Source organism: Amblyraja radiata, chromosome 1 (assembly GCF_010909765.2).
Source record: "Amblyraja radiata isolate CabotCenter1 chromosome 1, sAmbRad1.1.pri, whole genome shotgun sequence".
NCBI classification, from domain to species: domain Eukaryota; kingdom Metazoa; phylum Chordata; class Chondrichthyes; order Rajiformes; family Rajidae; genus Amblyraja; species Amblyraja radiata.
In genome coordinates, this window is record NC_045956.1 from 51,164,175 (window position 1) to 51,183,530 (window position 19,356).

General features: G+C 43.6%; 1 protein-coding gene and 1 long non-coding RNA gene across 3 annotated transcripts in view; one reads left to right on the forward strand and one right to left on the reverse strand.

The window, feature by feature from the left end:
- Positions 1-495: 495 nt before the first annotated feature.
- LOC116973667 lies at positions 496-11,613 on the reverse strand. The gene is made up of 3 exons (XR_004412105.1): positions 11,604-11,613; positions 5,541-5,545; positions 496-554 (listed from the first exon to the last, which is right to left on the reverse strand). It is a non-coding gene; the product is annotated as an uncharacterized LOC116973667 (long non-coding RNA).
- Positions 1,831-19,356, forward strand: part of psd3 (pleckstrin and Sec7 domain containing 3) — a 480,227-nt gene continuing 462,701 nt past the window's right edge. For both annotated transcript variants that reach the window (XM_033021839.1, XM_033021856.1), the window contains exon 1: positions 1,831-2,124. The gene's annotated coding sequence lies outside the window, so the exon portion shown is untranslated. The remainder of the gene's footprint in view (positions 2,125-19,356) is intronic.

The following is a 19,356-nucleotide window of genomic DNA, read 5'->3' on the forward strand; positions in this document are numbered from 1 at the left end:
TTCTATGGTATATGGTCACACTGATCTGATCTGATCTGATCTGTATTTATGCCTAAAATATTCTGTTGTGCTGCAGCAAGCAAGAATTTCATTGTCCTATCTGGGACACATGACAATAAACTCTCTTGACTTGACTTGACTTCCTTTTCTCCCGAGATGCTGCCTGACTTGCTGAGTTACTCTAGCATGTTGTGTCTAACTAATTAACTATGCTACCCTTTGCCCCTCTCGCCTTAAAGCAATGCCTTCTAGTCTTTGGCATTTCTGGATTCAGCAACACCATCAGTAACCAGGAGGATATTTAAACATTCAAGAGCCTATAACACAAAACTCGTGGTCTTACAGGGCAGCAGCGATCTTGCTGTGGGTCATTCCACTACCCAATTGTACTCGTACAACCAGCATCCACAGTTCCTTCCTACACATTCCGTCTGCTCCACTGCGAAATCTCCTCAAGGTGTGCTCACTTTGAAGAAGTTTTCCCCCTCTCTCCAACGCGAGTTCTGTAACACCCTCTCTTGCTGCTCCCCTCTGTGATTCCTCCTGCTCTCCAGCTCTACGATAAATCTGTCATTCCACATATCTCTAGTCTCTCCCTCCCCTGACTCTCAGTCCGAAGAAGGGTCTCGACCCGAAACGTCACCCATTCCTTCTCTCCGGAGATGCTGCCTGACCCGCTGAGTTACTCCAGCGTTTTGTGTCTACCTAATTATACTCAGTGGGTCTGTTGTTCAAACCACCTCGTTTGCAATGCCTCCTCCATTTGAACTTAAAATCACTACAGCAGCCTAAAATTATGCACATGAATCTTATTCGTGACCATCCAGTCCCCTCTTACACAGACCGGATGGTTTACCTTCAAACCGGCCTCCTCATGAGAACTGCTCATAAAGTAAAAACGAGTACTTAATTACTCCTCTGGCAATCAGCAGTTGAGCAAATTAAAATTCCAGGAAATCTCGTTCTGCTGATGAAATTGTGCAGCTTTAAAGAAAAGAAAAGGATTTTTGCAATAGTTTCAAAAGTATCCGTGCACCCTCACACGCACCAGTGAATTGTGTGTTCAGGCTCTCTCGGCTTTGCAAAAAGATCAGTCGGAATGAAAATAAGTTTTTGTGAGAGTTTCCTGAGATACTCTCATGTCTGCCCTTGCGAGATTGAGGGGGTGGAGGTGAGGGGGTGGAGTGGGTGGAGGAGAGGGGGTGGAGGTGAGGGGAAGGAAGGGTTGGAGGGAGGGGAGGGGGGGTGGAGGTGAGAGGGGGTGGAGGTGAGGGGGTGGAGGTGAGGGGGTGGAGGAGAGGGGGTGGAGGAGAGGGGGTGGAGGTGAGGGGAAGGAAGGGTTGGAGGGAGGGGAGGGGGGGTGGAGGTGAGAGGGGGTGGAGGAGAGGGGGTGGAGGTGAGGGGGTAGAGGAGGGGGGGGGGTGGAGGTGAGGGGGTGGAGGGGAGGAAGGAAGGGGGGGGGGTCTCCATGTGGATGGTGTATTGTTAATTTCAGTTGATCTAGCAGTTACAACGATTGCAGAATCTCCGGGGGAACAATACACTGTGAGGTATCTGGTGTGATTGCCCGCGCTGCAGCCATGTAACCCGTCTACAAACGCTTAGCTATAAAGTGGAGACTGTACCGTTAATCTTAGTATATATATTCTGTCTGCCTGCCGCCGGTCGGGTTGGTTCAGAATGCGAAACCCTTCCTGTTTTGGCGCTGTGTCAAGTGGAGGAGGGAGAGTGGGTAGAGGGGAAGGGGGAGGGGAGTGAGGTGGGTTGGGGGAGTTTGAAGAGAGGAGAGGCGGGCTGCTTTACATTATGGGGAGGGAGGGGGGTGTTGGCTGAAAGGTTTGACAAGGATCCTGTGTCCGAATGAGTGAGGGACACAGGCTGAAGAGTGCAGTCCTGCCTGCGCCGGATACCTTTTAATTTTCTCGCGGTTTGTTCTGCGCCCGCGTTTTATTAATGGGAACTTGCAATTTGATTGTAGTAAGCCTGGAATATCTGAAACTCCACAGGAGCTCCTGAAAATATACACAGCAGACAAGAGAGGGCAGCCGGGAATTGGCAAGAGTTTGTTCTTCAGGAGGAAACAAGGAGTTTTGTTCAAATCGTTTACCATATTCCTCAAAAATGGTAAGTGATATTTTTTGTTAACTCTTGAGTGTTGCCTCCAAATTCATCCCATGAACCCAGGGTAGGGGACTGCTAAAATGTTTTATTTTTGCTGACACTCACACGCGGACCCTCAGACCAACTCGAAGGGGAAATATAACCGAACAGTGTAGTTCTATGGCAGACGGGTCGGCTATGTAGCATCTAGGGCGGGAGATCAGATATAAACAACGGGCAATGCAGCGAAATGTTGCCCTGATGAAAATGTGTGTGTGTGTGATTGCATGCGCGCGGGTTTTAGCTACCTATTGGGTTATCGTGGAGACAATTTATTTCTTGCAATTCATTTCCCCCTTATGTTTATAACCGTGGCATTTAAAGGACGGGTTTGCATATCTATGCAGCAAATAAGAAGTTTGCATTTAACTTGTGGGGATTTGTTCAATCGCAGTCCAAACACAACAGTCTGAAACAACTGGGTTTTGGGAGAATGCAAAGCCAGAGACGCGCTGGGCCCTTTGTGAATGGATCTATGCTGCTCGCTCCCAGGGCTGGCGAGAACATCGGAGCTGCTCCATACATTTCCTTTTACTGCTCACCTTTTTACTCTCCTGGAAGGCATTACGGTTTATCAGGAGAGAGGAAAAAATAATGATATTCATTCATTCTGGTTCGCTAACACTCTCATTGAAACGTTTGCACGGGGCTGGAAGGAAGGGTAATGGATTCGGTTCTTATTACAATAAACAAGTTGAACTGAGAGAGCTAATGAAAAACGCTGAACAAATTACAAGGTAGAAAGTCATCGAGACTCCATCGATTTACACAGCTCTTAGATGACGATTTCCTTGAATTCTGTAACACTAACAATTGTTGTTATTTCTATCCATTTGAGTTGTTATCAAAGGGTAACGTGTTAATGAAAATTCCCTGCAGAGGCCCCACTTTTCAGAAAGTGCGTTTAGAAGCAGACTGAGAGAAAGTTCAGGCACAGAATAACTACACACTTTTTTTTTAACCTGAATGGCCCGATTTGATCCTGTGCATTCGAGGCAGATCACAATCAGTCTTGCAGAAGGGTCCTGATCCAAAACGCCGCCCGTCTATCTCCCTCCACAGATGCTGCCTGACTCGCTGAGTTCCTCCAGCACTTTGTGTTTTGCTCGAGAGTCCAGCATCGGCATTTTCTCGTGTCTCCGTGTTTCATGTGGTAAACTTTGTCACGTTGGGCTTTAAATACTTACCTGTTGGAATTTCAAATACAATCAGAATCTATATTCTGCCAAGATGATTTCCAACACGTATTTGGATAATCTAGTGGGAATTAAGCTGCATAAATGCCCAAGAGAAGTTTATTGCACATGAAGAGGCAGTTCAGGACATTTTCTCTTTGCTGGCTTTTTATCAGAAGTTAACAAAACTAATTCCATCGCAATTAGCTCAGAGCCCTGCTTCAGACTGGTCTGAAGAAAGGTCCGGACCCGAAACGTCACCTATTCTTTTTCTCTGGAAATGCTACCTGACCCACTAAGTTCACCAGCTTTTTGTGTCTACCATCTTCTCCCTACATAATTCCTGCATTATTTCAATACCACCCAATTTTCTTCTTTACAATAGTTTCTGCCTTAACCTCTACCTTGGGTAAAATATTTTATACTTGATTTGAGAAAGAGGATTAGTGTTAATCTCACTGAACAGAAGAGTAAGGTTGAGGGGTGGAAGGACTTCCATATCATATGTTCATACTCCATACACTCCCTGTATAACGACATTTCATCTACCTTCTCTCCTCAGTCAACTAGTATTGGCTTGAAATTGTTGGAGATACAAGGAACTGCAGAAGGTGGTTTACAACAAAAAAAAGAAATAAAGTGCTGGAGTAACTCGGTGGTCAGGCAACATCTTTGGAGGATGTTGATATTGACAATTGATATGGAAGGCTCCTTCTCACTGACTCCTCACAGGAAACAGTCGTTCTCAATTCACCTTATCTAACTCCTTCATCATTCTAAAAGCCTCACTTATATCTCCTCTTATCTGTGTCTGCTCCAGTAAATAAATAGTCCAAGTATCTCAGATCATTCCTGGCTTTGATATCATGAGGAATGTATGTTTGTTTTGCTTTAAATTTTTCGTTCTATAATAGGAAATGCTGAACAAAATCCTCATCTTGGGCAAAACATTGTTTTGTATTAATTCATGATCACTTCCTGAGCTTGGATGCCAGTGTTAGGTATGGAGGATTATGCTAGCTGTGTCTCATGTGTAATATTCCATCCCATCAAAGTGGGTGAAGTATCAGGAGAAACAGCTGGTCAACAGTATATTAAATATTGTGCAATGTCACTGGATGTTTATTCATTTCTGTATTTCAAATTCCAAGTCTATCTTTGATCTTTGCATGCCTTCATCTCAGTCAGCTTGGGATCTCAAGTAAAATAAAACTGGACTAAAATGCTTCTGTCAGTAATGGTGTTCTTGAAATTATTGGCTTGCAACAAACCACCATCTGGGCCACTCGTGTTGTCCTTGCCTCATTCACCCCAAGTCACAGATTTCTAGGTTGCAAGAAACTGTGGAGAGTTGTAGATGTTGTCCAGTCCATTACACAGACATGACTTCCCTCCATTGACTCCATCACACTTCATGCTATTTTGGAAAAGCAGCCTACAGAATCAAAGACTTGTCCCACTCAAGTCATTCCTTCTCCTCCATTGCGGAAGGGACAGAAGCTTGAAAGCGTGCACCACCAGACTCAGACTCTGCAACTCCATTAACAAGCTTTTGAATGGAAACTTCCAAAATCTAGAGTACTGTCTGATTCACCTCGACCGCATTAAGGACATTGGACTTTGTTCAAGAGAACTGATGTGCTACAATGCTGAGAACTATATTCTGTGCTCTGTATCTCTGTATAGGGAGTGTATGAGAGAGTGGGGTAACATTGAACTAATGCGAATGGTCGGAGTGGACTCGGTGGGCCGAAGAGTGTATTCCATAGTGTATCTTTCAATCAATCAATTAGAAATATGAAGAGGGCAGAGCTGACATTAAGAAGATCTATATCTGGAGTCTACATTACTCTTGTGCATTTCTGCCCATAACTCTTGCAACTCCTCAGCTCAAAATTATCTGTCTCATTCTTGAATATACTTATAAAGTGGTTCATGCTATAATATTAAATGTTATTTAATGTTTAGGAAATATAATTCAGTCACAGAAATAATCTTATTTGTAATAACTGTATCTACAGTGCAGAGCATGAAGATAGTAAATCACTTCTAAACAGCAAAATCATAGACAACATACATTTAAAAAAATTTTACCTGAAAGTCTGAACCAGGGTCCCGACCCAAAATGTCAGCTATCCTTTTTTTTCCAGAGATACTGCCTGAGTTACTCCAGCACTTTGTGTCTATCTCTGAATTTTTACAAACTCTTTCTTTAAAAAAAAAATTGAAATTTGCAATCATTCCTCTTTAGCCCAAAGGGTATTCACTGCTTGTGGTCACTTAGTTCCACAGATGTTGGCTTCCTTCTGATGTGTTGCATTACTCACGGAAAGCCAGGACCAGTCGTGTCTATCTTCGGTTTAAACCAGCACCTGCAGTTCCTTCTTACACCAGTTGGAAGGGTTGGCCCTATGTGAGATTCCCTAACGTCACATCAATCATACATTCTGCACAAAAAGGGTGGGATGTTCATGTCAGTGATGATGTATAACAGATGATGTTGATAAGGCATCCTTGTTACACACCAGGCTAAATGTTTAGTTCAATTATAGGCAACGAGAATGAAAACCAAATGGATACCCATGGATGGCAATTCAATGTCACCAATTCTGCACATTCTGGTGCTGAGGTTCTCCCCCACACGACATATCTTCAACCTAACTGTATGAAGAACTAATATTTTGAGAGCATTGCAAAATATAAAGCAATGGCCCTTATCCATAAAGCAATCCAGTGAGTGAGTTAAGGGCCTGTCCCACTTGGGCGTCATTTGTGCGTCACGCAGGTGGCGTGCAAAGATTTTGTGAATCCCCAAATCCTGGGGTGCCGCGCGTGACCACGTGTCACTGCCTACATCACCACGCACCATGCGCGCATAATGCGGCCATGCGAGCATCACGTGCGCGTCCCGACGCGTGCGTCGTGACGTGTAAATGATGTCGCGTAATTGACGCGCAAGTGAGCCCCAAATGGGACAGGCCCTTGAAGCTTAACAAGGCAGGCGGCAATTGATACTGGAGAACTAAGGGGTTGGGTCTGTCCTTGTAATGGCTTGAACCTAATGGCGAATTAATGAGATCTGCAAGACTTTGCTGAAGGAGTATTGATAGTTGTCAGTTTCCTCAGGACTGGTAAAGTTTCTGATGCATCGGAGACTGAGGAAACAATCATTGACTTCAGAAAGGAAAAATTGTGAGACTAGCCACCAGTATTCATCCTAGGGTCAGCAGTGGAGAAAGAAGCTTCAGATTCCTGGGTATTAACATCTCAGATGACCTGTGCTGGGCCCAGCATGTAAACCTCTTATCAGGCAGCTGAACCATCCTACCAACAACTAGAGAATGGTCCTAAGTTACTATCTACCTCAATGAAGACGTTCAGATTATCTTTAATCGGACTTTACTGGACTTACCTTACACTAAATGTTATTCCCTTCATCATGTATCTCTACACTGTGGATGGCCCGATTGTAATCATGCATAGTCTTTCCACTGATTGATTAGCACGCAATAAAAAGCTTTTCTCGGTACACATGAGAGTAAACAAAACTAAATGTAATACCAAAGAAGGTGTGCCAGCAACTCTAATTTCTTAGAAATGTAAAGAGATTTGGCACATCATCGAATATTCTAACAAAGCTTTCCATAAATACTATGGAAAGTATCCTGACTGGTTTCTCTGGGCCAGGAACAGCAATTCCAATGCACAGGAATACAAGAGACTGCAGAGAGTGAGGAGCTCAACTGGTCCACCATGGGCACAGCCCTCCCCGCCATCGAAAGCATCTTTGAGAATGCTGCCTCAAGAAGATGCCATCCATCATCATGGATCCCCATCATCTAGGCCATGCCCACTTCTCATTGCTACCATCGGTCAGGAGATACAGAAGCTTGAAGTCCCACATCACTAAATGCAGGAATGATTACTTTAACAACACTTATGAGGTTCATAAACCAACATAAATCATTCTATACTGAAGAAGGGTCTCAACCCGAAACATTATCCATCCTTTTTCTCTAGGGATGCTGCCTGACCCGCTATGTTTCTCCAGTACTTTGTGTTTATCTTCAGTGCAAACCGCTCTAATGCGCCATCTCTTGCACTACCGTGAACTTGTTTCTTATCGAATTGCGTTTTACACTGATATCTTATTTTACTTCGGAATCACGTGAGTGACTACGTGAAGACCCCGCCAGCACTCATGCGCGACATATCGTCTAACGCATTGCGCAGCGACTGGCGGGGTGAAGCGTTCTCCCGCAGCGGCAAAATTTAAAAACGGGACCTGCAGGTAAATTTGCTAATCTGAGGTCGTGTTTTCTGCTCTGAGTTGTGTTTTACAGAAGGAGCAATGAACAAGGGCAAGAAACGGGTCGCGTCTAGACTGGCTGCGGGGGACTGTGAAAGTGCTAGCAGTCAGCAGCGACCAGCGGCACCTGGATCACATTCTATGCGATCCACAGTCACCGACATGACACCTGCTCAGCTGGGACCAGCGCCGCGGGCTGCACAGCCCGAACCAGCGCCACGGACCGGAGGGAAAGCTAAGAAGAAGTCGGCCAGGCCGGTTAACTCGGACGAGTCGGGCCAGGAAGACTCGCTGCCAGGGAGCAGCGGAGGTGACCGCATTTCCCGCATGGAGCAGTTGATGGAGCAAATGCTCCAACGTGACATGCTCCGTGATATGGAGTATGGTCACCATGGGGGTCATCGCACACCCATTGCAGCACCTTACTTAGGGCTGCATAATGCATCTCCCTCGACAGAGGGGAGCATAACGGGCCAGGGCTGGGCTGGCCCCGAAGAAGGTGGTATGGCTGAAGAAACCGACAGTGTGCTGGGGGTGCAGGATCCACAGAAGCTGCTTGGGGTGGTCACGAAGTTTGCGGTGCCAGCGCAAACGGGACAGCCGTTAGAACCAAAACTGGCAGCAAGTATAGACTACCTTTCCTTCAATCAGCTGCAGGAACAGGTGTTGAATGAAACAACAGCCAAATATATGGCACCTGAGAACTGTCTCTCACTGAATGTTCCTGCAGTAAACAGTTCAATCTGGGGGTACGTCGGCGCAGGCATCCGAACCCAAGAGGTGAAGATGCAGAAGATATTAAAACTATTAACATCGGGAATAACGGCATTTGCTCGATCAGTGGATGGAACAGAGATGACAGAGATACAACAGGACTCTCTGGCTCTACTCTGCAACACACAATTTGAAATAAATTGTCTGAGGAAAAACGCCATTCGACCTGCTTTGAACCCCAAATTTGCAGGGTTGTGTCGGGCTCATGAAGGCTTCAACGTTGAGCAAGACCACACATCTCCGGCGACAGCACCCCTACGCATCCACCAGCAGGCAACGACACCAGGACGCTAGAGAAAGCACGAGGGCTGCACAACAAACACCGAGGTCTTTTTCAGGCCACGGCCCAGAGCAACCCTCGTGGAAGATGCGCCAACCCCGCACACCGGCGCCTCTTCCACAGAAGAGGCAGAAACAAGAAATGAATGTTCCACCAGTAACCATGGAGGTAGGTGGGTCTGGTTCCTTCCAGAACATAGAGGGTGTAAGTTCCTTACTAACTGGGGGTAGGTTACACCTGTTTTGGGAGGCATGGAGGTCTATAACTAATGACCCTTATATACTACATAGTATTCAGGGATATGAAATTGAGTTCATTCATAGAAACATTCCCCCAGTTCAGCATGTGCCTAACCAAGTGTTTGTGCTTTCACATCGGGAAAAACTAGAAGGTCATGCAGAGCTGGGGAGGCTATATGCTAAAGGAGTAATTGAGAGATCCCAACATGACTCTCTAGAATTTGTATCCAACATTTTCACAAAAACTTAAAAAGATGGTGGATGCCGCATTATCATTGATTTGACTAAACTGAATACTTTTGTAAAGTATATTCTCTTTAAAATGGAGACCTTTGTTACTGCCAAACAATTGATTTCCGAAGGTTACGTCATGGCTTGCATCGATCTGAAAGATGCATACTATTCGGTACCTATACAGAAGGATAATTGACGATATCTGAAGTTTAACTGGATGGGGAAGATTTGGCAATATAAAGCATTGCCTGATGGATTAACATCAGCCCCCAGACTATTTACCAAGATATTAAAACCAGCCTTGGCATTTCTCCGAAAACAAAAACATATTGTCATGGCATATCTTGATGATATATTAAGAATGGGGAAAACCCTAGAGTTAGCTAAATCAGCTGTATCAGCTACCAAACTATTGTTTGAAAAACTGGGGTTTATCATCCATCCAGATAAATCTAAGTTGACGCCTTCTACAACTATGGATTATCTGGGGTTCACTATTGACTCTATCCATATGTCTGCAACATTGACAAAGAACAAGGCAGCAGACTTAATGGAGGCCTGCAACAACCTGGTTGTCATCAGTCAACCATTCCATTTGACAGGTAGCAAGGGTAATTGGAAAACTTGTAGCTGCATTTCCAGCCACACAGTTTCGACCTTTGCATTATCAAAATTTACAAAGAGTCAAGGTGCAAGCAATAAAACAACATGCTGGTCATTTCGACAGACCAATGCAATTAACAGCTAAAGCAATTTTAGAGTAACAATTGTGGAGGCAAAACATATGGCATAGCTCCAGCCCCATCATTATCAGTAACCCACCATTTATATTACAAACTGATGCCAGCGCTCACGGTTGGGGAGCTACTAATACCATATCCAGTAGTGGTGGTAGATGGAATGCACGTGAATCATCTTTACTACAAACACTGGGTATAAATTATTTAGAGATGTTGGGTGCGTTCTATGGGCTAAAAGCATATTGCTCAAAAATGCACCATCTGCATGTCCGCCTACAAATTGATAATACCACAGTGGTGGCATATATTAATCATATGGGTGGAATCAAATCGATATCATGTGACAATCTGGCTAATACAATCTGGCAATGGTGTATCAATAGAAATATTTGGTTATCAGCTACTTACCTACCAGGTAAACTCAATACAGTGGCAGACACCAGGTCACGAAAATTTAATGACAACACCGAATGGATGTTAGACCACAAAGTATTTACTGATATTGTGAAGCAATATGGAACACCAGATATTGATCTATTTGCATCTAGACTGAATCACCAGTTGGGAACCAGACCCTGGGGCAGCAGCGATGGACGCTTTCTCGCTGGACTGGGGAAAATTGTTTTTCTATGCTTTTCCCCCCTTCTGCCTCATCAGTCGGGTCTTACGCAAAATACAACAAGACTCAGCGTCAGGTATTTTGGTAGTACCCGATTGGCCTACTCAGCCATGGTTCCCTGTGGTTCTCGACAAGGTCTCTCGGAACCATGTACAGTATGTCCGTCACCAAACGACCAGATTTGTTGGTCCATCCTGTAACAGGCGAGAGGTCACCCATGCCATGACAGGATCAATCTGTTAATTTGCAGAATTTAAAGAAACCACTTCTGGACCTGGGGCTGACGGATCAAAGGGTCCAGTCCCTACATAAATTAAGACTGGATATTATGGTTATTTCAACCAACAAGATAAATTTTCATATCTTGGAATTGGTAAAACAAAATAGGCCAGGGTCATCGGGCCTCAATCTGGAATTCCGGGCCTACCCAACAGATACCCGACTGTGTGTTGTGACACACCTATTACTATATTTAGAGACCACTAAACACCTTAGGCAATGAATTGGGATTATTGAACAGCCATAAACAGCCTCACAACAGGGTATCGGTGCAGACCATATCCAGATGGCTCAGACAGGTTTTGGGAGCTGCAGGGGTGGATACTGACACTTTCAAATCTCATTCCACCAGGGCTGTAGCAACATCGGCAGCAAAAGAAATGGAAGTGCCAATGGACCACATCCTGAGTACAGCAGGATGGTCTAGGGAGAAGACCTTCCAGATATTATATAATAAGCCGATTACCAAACCTGCGGTATTTGCAGAATCAATTTTCAGTTCTGTAATATGATTTATCCCAAATGAGAGGGAGCATTATTATTAAAAAAATAATAATAAATTCACCATTGTTTTGAATTTCTGATTCATGTTTGAATACGATAACATACTTCCTCCCTTGGTCAACTACGGCAGTGAGAGAAGCATGGACTCGTTCCACGGCATGAAATCACAGATCTTTAAAATCTTCACGTAGTCACTAAAGTGACTCCGAAGTAAAATAGTAAGATTAAACGAGAACTTACCAGTTTGAAGTTTGATCTTTATTTTATGAGGAGTTACGTCGAGGGATTACGTGCCCTCCACGCCCACCCTTTATCATAAAGGTCAACTGGTATTCTAGTTTCTCTTATCTTACTATATTTATTTCAACTACTGTTGTCTGTGATTTCACACCGCTGCTTTGAAGATTGATGCGCATGTGTGCTGGCGGGGTCTTCACGTAATCCCTTGACGTAACTCCTCATAAAATAAAGATCAAATGTCAAACTGGTAAATTCTCATTTAATCTTACTATTTATGTGCATATTTTGTTTTTCCTTTTTACCGTCTTTCATTATCTACGTATAATTTATGTTTTTGTGCGTTTGTCAGAGTCTATGTGCCTCCGATGCTGCTGGAAGCAAGATTGTACTAATCTCACTGTACTGGTGTAGGAAGGAACTGCAGATGATGGTTTACACTGAAGATAGACACAAAATGCTGGAGTGACTCAGTGGATCAGGCAGCATCTGTAGAGGAAAGGAATATGTGATGCTTTGAGTCAAGACCCTTCTTTAGAGTGAGATGTCTGAAGAAACATCACCTATTCATGTTCTCCAGAGTTGCTGCCTGACCCACTGAGTTACCCCAGCATTTTGTCTCTAACCTCACTGTACCTGTTCATGTAACAATAAACTCGACTTGACTTGAAACTGATTCCTATCTCCTCGGCTTGTTGTGATTACTGTGGTCATCCACTATTCCTGGAGGATGTTTTGCCAGCTGTCTACCCGGGATATGGGAATGTCTGATAGAATTTATAAACATTCCATTCTGGGGACTTTTAAATCCTTTTAAAGACACCAAGATAACAAGATGAGTTTGTAAATTCTGTAGTAAAGGTTTAGGGAAATAAATATACAACCATTTGGAAAATGTTTTGAATATTAGTGGTGGATGTATATGCAATAAATGGTGTTATTTATATGGATGGATGAAATAGGTTTGCATTCCCTTAAATATAAGAGGTAAACTAATTGAGGTGATTGAGCATTTCACTGTGTTGTCACATGCGACAAATAAAGTATTCATTCATTCATTCATTCATTCATTCATTCATTCATTCATTCATTCATTCATTCATTCATTCATTCATTCAAATAATGCAATTATTGGTGTTATATTTATGTGGATGGATGGACTAGGTTTGCATTGCCTTAAATATAAGAGGTAAACTAATTGAGGTGATTGAGGATGACAAGATTAAATGGGAATGGAGAGAAACTAAATCTGTAGGAACAGTCAATAAGGAAGGGAATTAACGTTAAGATTACAGCGAGGCAGGTCAGAAAAGTAAAGGGTGGTGGAAACATGGAATTCTCTTCAACAAAAAGAAATTACATTTTGGTAAATTAAACTTTTTAGAATCTGATTTTATTAGAGGAGGGTATGAGGAATTACAGAAGGTAAAAGATCGGTAATGGTACAGCCCAGTATTAGTCACCGTTCTCCAAGCAAACCAATACCATGGAGAAACAGGGAACTGCATATGCTGATTTACAAGAAATGCTGGAGTTACACAGCAGGTCAGGCAGCATCTCTGGAGAACATGGACAGGTGATGTTCTTCAGACTGATAGCATTAAGCTCACCATGTGAAAGAGACATGATTTGGGTGGACTGATATGAAATGAATGAACAGGCTTGACAGGCTGTTTGCCCTTTTCCCGTTCTGATACTCCTAACGATTCATTTTCATAACCATATTCATATCTCCGACATCTTACAACACAGGAGGCCATTCAACCTGTTGAGCTCTCAAAAAAGCTATCGCACTAATCTCTTTTCCCACCTATATCGCTGCAATCTTCTTTCACAAAAATATCATCAACTCCATTCTAATTCCTCTAGAACTCACCCACACACCTGCCAAAAGTAAGGGTAATGTACTGAAGCCAATTAATGGACAGTTTTATGATATATGAGGAAACCAGAGCACCTGGTTTGGCATGATGACCAATCACATCAGTGTGCCGAACTACGAGCACAAAAGGCCACAAATCGCTGGAGTAATTTAGTGGGTCAGGCAGCATCTCTGGATAGGTAATGTTTCAGGTCGAGTCCCCGGTCTGAAGAAGCGTCTTGACCTGTAACGTCACCATGTTCTCCAGAGATGCTGCCTTGTTACTCCAGCACTTTGTGTCCTTTGTGTATTAGAAACATAGAAACACAGAAAATAGGTGCAGGAGTAGGCCATTCGGCCCTTCGAGCCTGCACCGCCATTCGATATGATCATGGCTGAACATCCAACTCAGTATCCCATCCCTGCCTTCTCTCCATACCCCCTGATCCATTTAGCCACAAGGGCCACATCTAACTCCCTCTTAAATATAGCCAATGAACTGGCCTCAACTACCTTCTGTGGCAGAGAATTCCACAGATTCACCACTCTCTGTGTAAAAAATGATTTTCTCATCTCGGTCCTAAAAGACTTCCCTCTTATCCTTAAACTGTGGCCCCTAGTTCTGGACTTCCCCAACATCGGGAATAATCTTCCTGCCTCTAGCCTGTCCAACCCCTTAAGAATTTTGTAAGTTTCTATAAGATCCCCCCTCAATCTTCTAAATTCTAGCGTGTACAAGCCGAGTCTATCCAGTCTTTCTTCATATGAAAGTCCTGCCATCCCAGGAATCAGTCTGGTGAACCTTCTCTGTACTCCCTCTATGGCAAGAATGTCTTTCCTCAGATTAGGAGACCAAAACTGTACGCAATACTCCAGGTGTGGTCTCACCAAGACCCTGTACAACTGCAGTAGAACCTCCCTGCTCTTATACTTAAATCCTTTTGCTATGAATCAGCATTAATCAGCATCTGCAGTTCTTTGATTCTACATTTTGACTCTCACAGCAAAATCTCCTTAAGGATTGCCTACTTTGAAGAAGTTCTCCTGCTCTCTCCGTGAGTTCTGTGTGACCCTCTCTCACTGCCCGCCCTCTGTGATTCCTGCTGCTCTCCGGCACTACGACCATGTTCTGACCCAGACTCACTTGTGCCTTGTGGCTTCCAACTCAGTTCCAGGCCTCCTGGTTTGGAGCCCACCTGGATTTCAGGTCCCTGCACTAAATCCACCATTTCTTGCAACAGTTTTACTTTACTTTAGACTTTAGAAATACAGAGCAGAAACAGGCCCTTCGGCCCACCGAATCCATGCCGGCCAGCGATCACCCTGTACACTAACCTATATACACTAGGGATAATTTTACAATTTACAGAAACCAATTAACCTACAAACCTGTGTAAGAAGGAACTGCAGATACTGGTTTACACTGAAGATAGACACAAATTGCTGGAGTAACTCAGCGGGTCAGGCAGCATCTGTGGAGAAAAATGAATATTCCTTGTTTCCAGATATGCTGCCTGACCCGCTGAGTTACTCCAGCTCATTGTGTCAACCTACAAACCTGTACATCTTTGGAGTATGAGAGGAAACCAGACCACCCGTGGTCACAGGAAGAACGATCAAACTCTGGACAGACAGCACCCGTAATCAGGATTGAACCCGGGTCTCTGGCACTAAGCTCTGTTCTCCATCTGTATCCTGCGTGCCACACTGGCCACCATGCTCTAGCAGGCCCATGCTCGGACACTAACACGAACACAGTTTGTTTTGTGAAAATGATTGGACATCAGCATGCTGACTCAAGGTTCTGCAGCGTATAAAGCCGTTTGCAGTTGTTAAGTCAACTGCAGTAATCTGGGATGGCGGTTAGCCATCATTGTCTGAATGCCAGAATGGAAATGTCAGAAAACCAAAATCAAGCATACTGTTCCCATGAACTTTCTCTGATTCAATATGGGTTGCCTTCATAAAACGCTCAATGAGCCAGAAAGAGAAATCACAAAGGCAGGAGAGGTACCACACAAAGAGAGGGGAAAGGGAAACCTAACACTTTCATACAGAGTCAATATTAAATTAAACAAACCACAAGCAGCATGTATTTATATGATGCATATCAACAGGGGTAAGATGCTTTCCAGTTACACAATAAGACAGAAATTGACTTAATCAAAGGTAGATTTTAACCCCTGACTCAGGGGAGAAAAGGGGGAGAGATGGATTGGTTGAGGGAGGATATTACAGAACTTAAGGGAAGAGGGAAATTCTGGATGCAAATCTTGTGGTTGCCAAAACATGTATTCAGTGACCTAATTGCTGCAGAAATTATACTTTATTTATGGGTCTATTCTCAGCGATGGTCTTAAGTCCAGCCGACAACTATCACCTGCAGACATCAAACGTTGTTTAATGAATGGCAACACCCCATTATCCCTGGATTCAGCTGGTGTTCTTAGCTACTCAAGATTTGCCCACAGTCACAGGCTTTGAGGATAAGGGGAACGATGTTTTGGAGTTAAGATACTACCATGGCAATACATGAAATGAAGATGGTGTTGCAGTTCAAGGACACAAAGTGCTGGAGTCGGGCGACATCTCTGGAGAACATGGATTGGTAACATTTCAGGTCAGGACCCTTCTTCAGACTGATTGGAAATGTGGGGGGAAGAAAGTTGTGAGAGAGGAGAGGCAGGACAATGCGTGGCAGGGAATAGGTGGACACGGGCAACAAGGGTTTTTAATAGGCAGATGGGTGGAACAACTACCCAAGACTAAAGCAGAACATATGAGACAGCAGGATTGAAGAGTTTGCAAATTGTGAGGAAGGAATGTAGATGGAGGAGGAGGGGGGAAGAAATAGTTGTGAATCTATGTGGGGCACAGGAGAAGGGGAGGTAGAAAGGAGGGGGCAAGTGGGAAAAGGGGAAGGGGAGGGGGGGTTGTTAGAGGTTAGACAAAAGTGCCGGAGAAACTCAGCGGGTGCAGCAGCATCTATGGAGCAAAGGAAATAGGCAACGTTTCGGGCCAAAACCCTTCTTCAGACTGATGTGGGGTGGGGGGAGGGCGGGAAGAAGAAAGGAGAAAGGAAGAGGACGAGCCCGAGGGCTGAGGGAGAGCTGAGGAGAGGAGACAGCAAGGGCTACCGGAAATTGGTGAAGTCAATGTTAGATGGGTTTGTTAGAGGTTACCCATAATTGGAGAATTCAATGGTCATCCGGTTGAGTTGTAAGTTTCACATATCCTTGTTCTCCAGAGATGCTGCCTGACCCACTGAGTTACTCCAGCATTTTGTTTCCTTTTGTGTAAACCAGCATCTGCAGTTTCTTGTTTCTACATAGTGGTGTAGTGGCCTGAAAAATGAGCATGGAGTTATAACATGTAATGGCAACATGCAAAAGAATACAAATATGCCACTCCCTTCCTTTGGAGGTGAGATATTCTTTCTTTCTCCAGTTCATTTTTACTGTTTCAGGTGAATCTTCCTCAAAGACATGAGTGAACCACGTGTGTTTTTATAATGGAGACACAAGAAATTGCAGATTCTGGGATCATGAGCAAAACACAAAAAGCCGGAGGAACTCTGCGTGCCAGGCAGCGTTTGAAGAGGGAATGGACAGCCGACATTACATCTCCGGGCCCTTTGGACTGTGAAGGAGGGTCTTGACTCATCCACTGATGTTGCCTGAGCCACTGAGTTCCTCCAGCATTTTGTGTTTTTATAATAATCTTCTAATGTTTAATGTAATCATAAATAACATTAATTTTTTAACCTAAATTTTAAATCCCAGCTGACTTGGTTGTATATGAACTCGTATCTCTGGGTCTTTACTTTTTTTTCTTTCTGTTTATCATATTGTTTACAGTGTATAGTCTATGTTTACATATTCTGTTGTGCTGCAGCAAGTAAGAATGTCATTGTTCTATCTGGGACACGTGACAATAAAACACTCTCTTGACTCTTGCTGATTTGGGACCCTGTGCAGTCCATATGTACAGGTACAATGAGATAAAGGCACAATGAAATATCTTGCTGTCTGACCAAGAATAATTTGAAGTGGGATCTGTTTGAAATTAGTATAACATCAACTATCGACAGAGAGTGGAGAAATGTTTCTCCTGACTTTGGGTGCTCTGTGTGTGGAGTTTGCACATTTTCCCTGTGACTGAGTGAGTTTCCTCTGGGTGCGTGGGTTTCCTCCCACATCTCAAAGACGTGCGGGTTTGTAGGTTAATTGGCCTCTGTAAATTGCCCCGAGTGTGTCGGGAGTGCATGGGCAAGTGGGCTAACATAGAACTAGTGTGCATCAGCAGTTCCTCCAACACATAGAACTAATGTGAATGGGTGAACAATGGTCGATGTGGAATTGGTGGACGTAGGGCCTGTTTCCATGCTGTATCTCCAAACACTCCAAGTTCTGGGGTAATTTATTAGGTTTGAGGTGCCATCTCACCATTTGGGCTGAAATGAGCCAGAGAACAGCTTAAGATCTCAGCCTAGCAGAGGGAGTGGATGCAAAAATTGGATAACTTAGAACTTGTATGAACGGGTGATCGATGATTGGTGTGGTCTCAGTGGCCTGTCTCTATGCTGTATCCCTTAACTAAACTAGATATGACAAAAAAAACTCAACTCAACTTGACTACATAGTAAGATAGACACAAAAATGCTGGAGTAACTCAACGGGTCTGGCAGCATGTCTGGAGAAAAAGGATGGGTGATGTTTCATGTTGGGACCCTTCTTCAGACTGACAATAGGATGTGAGAAAAAGGATGGGTGACATTTCGGGGAATATATAGTATTTGTTCTAGAAACATAGAAACATAGAAAATAGGTGCAGGAGGAGGCTGTTCGGCCCTTCAAGCCAGCACCGCCATTCAGTGTGATCATGACTGATCGTCCTCAATCAATAACCTGTGCCTGCCTTCTCCCCATATCCCTTGATTCCACTAGCTCTATCTAATTCTCTCTTAAATCTGTCCAATGATTTGGCCTCCACTGCCCTCAGTGGCAGGGAATTCCACAAATTCACAACTCTCTGGGTGAAAAAAGTTTTTTCTCACCTCAGTCTTAAATGGCCTCCCCTTTATTCTAAGACTGTGGCCCCTGGTTCTGGACTCGTCCAACATTGGGGACATTTTTCCTGCATCTAGCTTGTCTTCATCTTCTTCTTCTTCTTCTTCTTCTTCTTCTTCTTCTTCGTCTTCTTCTTCTTCTTCTTCTTCTTCTTCTTCTTCTTCTTCTTCTTCTTCTTCGTTTTTTTTGGCGGTTGGCAAACAATGTTTTAGTGCATTACCGCCACCAACTGATATGGAGTGTGGATCAAATAACATTATAACTTATATACTAATAACCTATATCTTGCCAAACAAATTGGTTACCCTGAGAAAAAGCAATAGGATTTGATAGCACTTATATGAATTCTTTTGTAAAATATCTATTAAATCAAATTGTACTTTTTCTTTTCTGAATCGTTCACTCATTTGTCTTCTTTCTTCCTCATACCTCTCACAGTGTATAATGACATGCTCTATTGGCTCTTCTTGCCCACAGTATTCACATCTGCCTGTATTATGCTTGCCTATTATAAAAAGTGTACTGTTCAGGCCAGTGTGTCCAAATCTGATTCTTGAAATTACTGTCTCCTCTTTTCTGTTTTTTCCTGCACATCTCATTTCTCCCACTTTCCTCTGGACTCTGTAGAACCACCGTCCTTTCTGCTCTTCCTCCCATTGCTTTTGCCATCTTTCCTTCAGTCTTTGCTTAATAATGTCTTTGATTTCAGTTTTACCTATGTTAATACTTAAATCAATCTTACTTCTTTTTGTTACCTCTTTTGTTACCTTATCTGCCATTTAGTTTCCTCTAATGCCAATGTGTGCTGGTACCCATAAAAATATGACTGTAAGCCCCATCATTTGAATTCTGAATAGTGTTTGTTGTATTTCAATC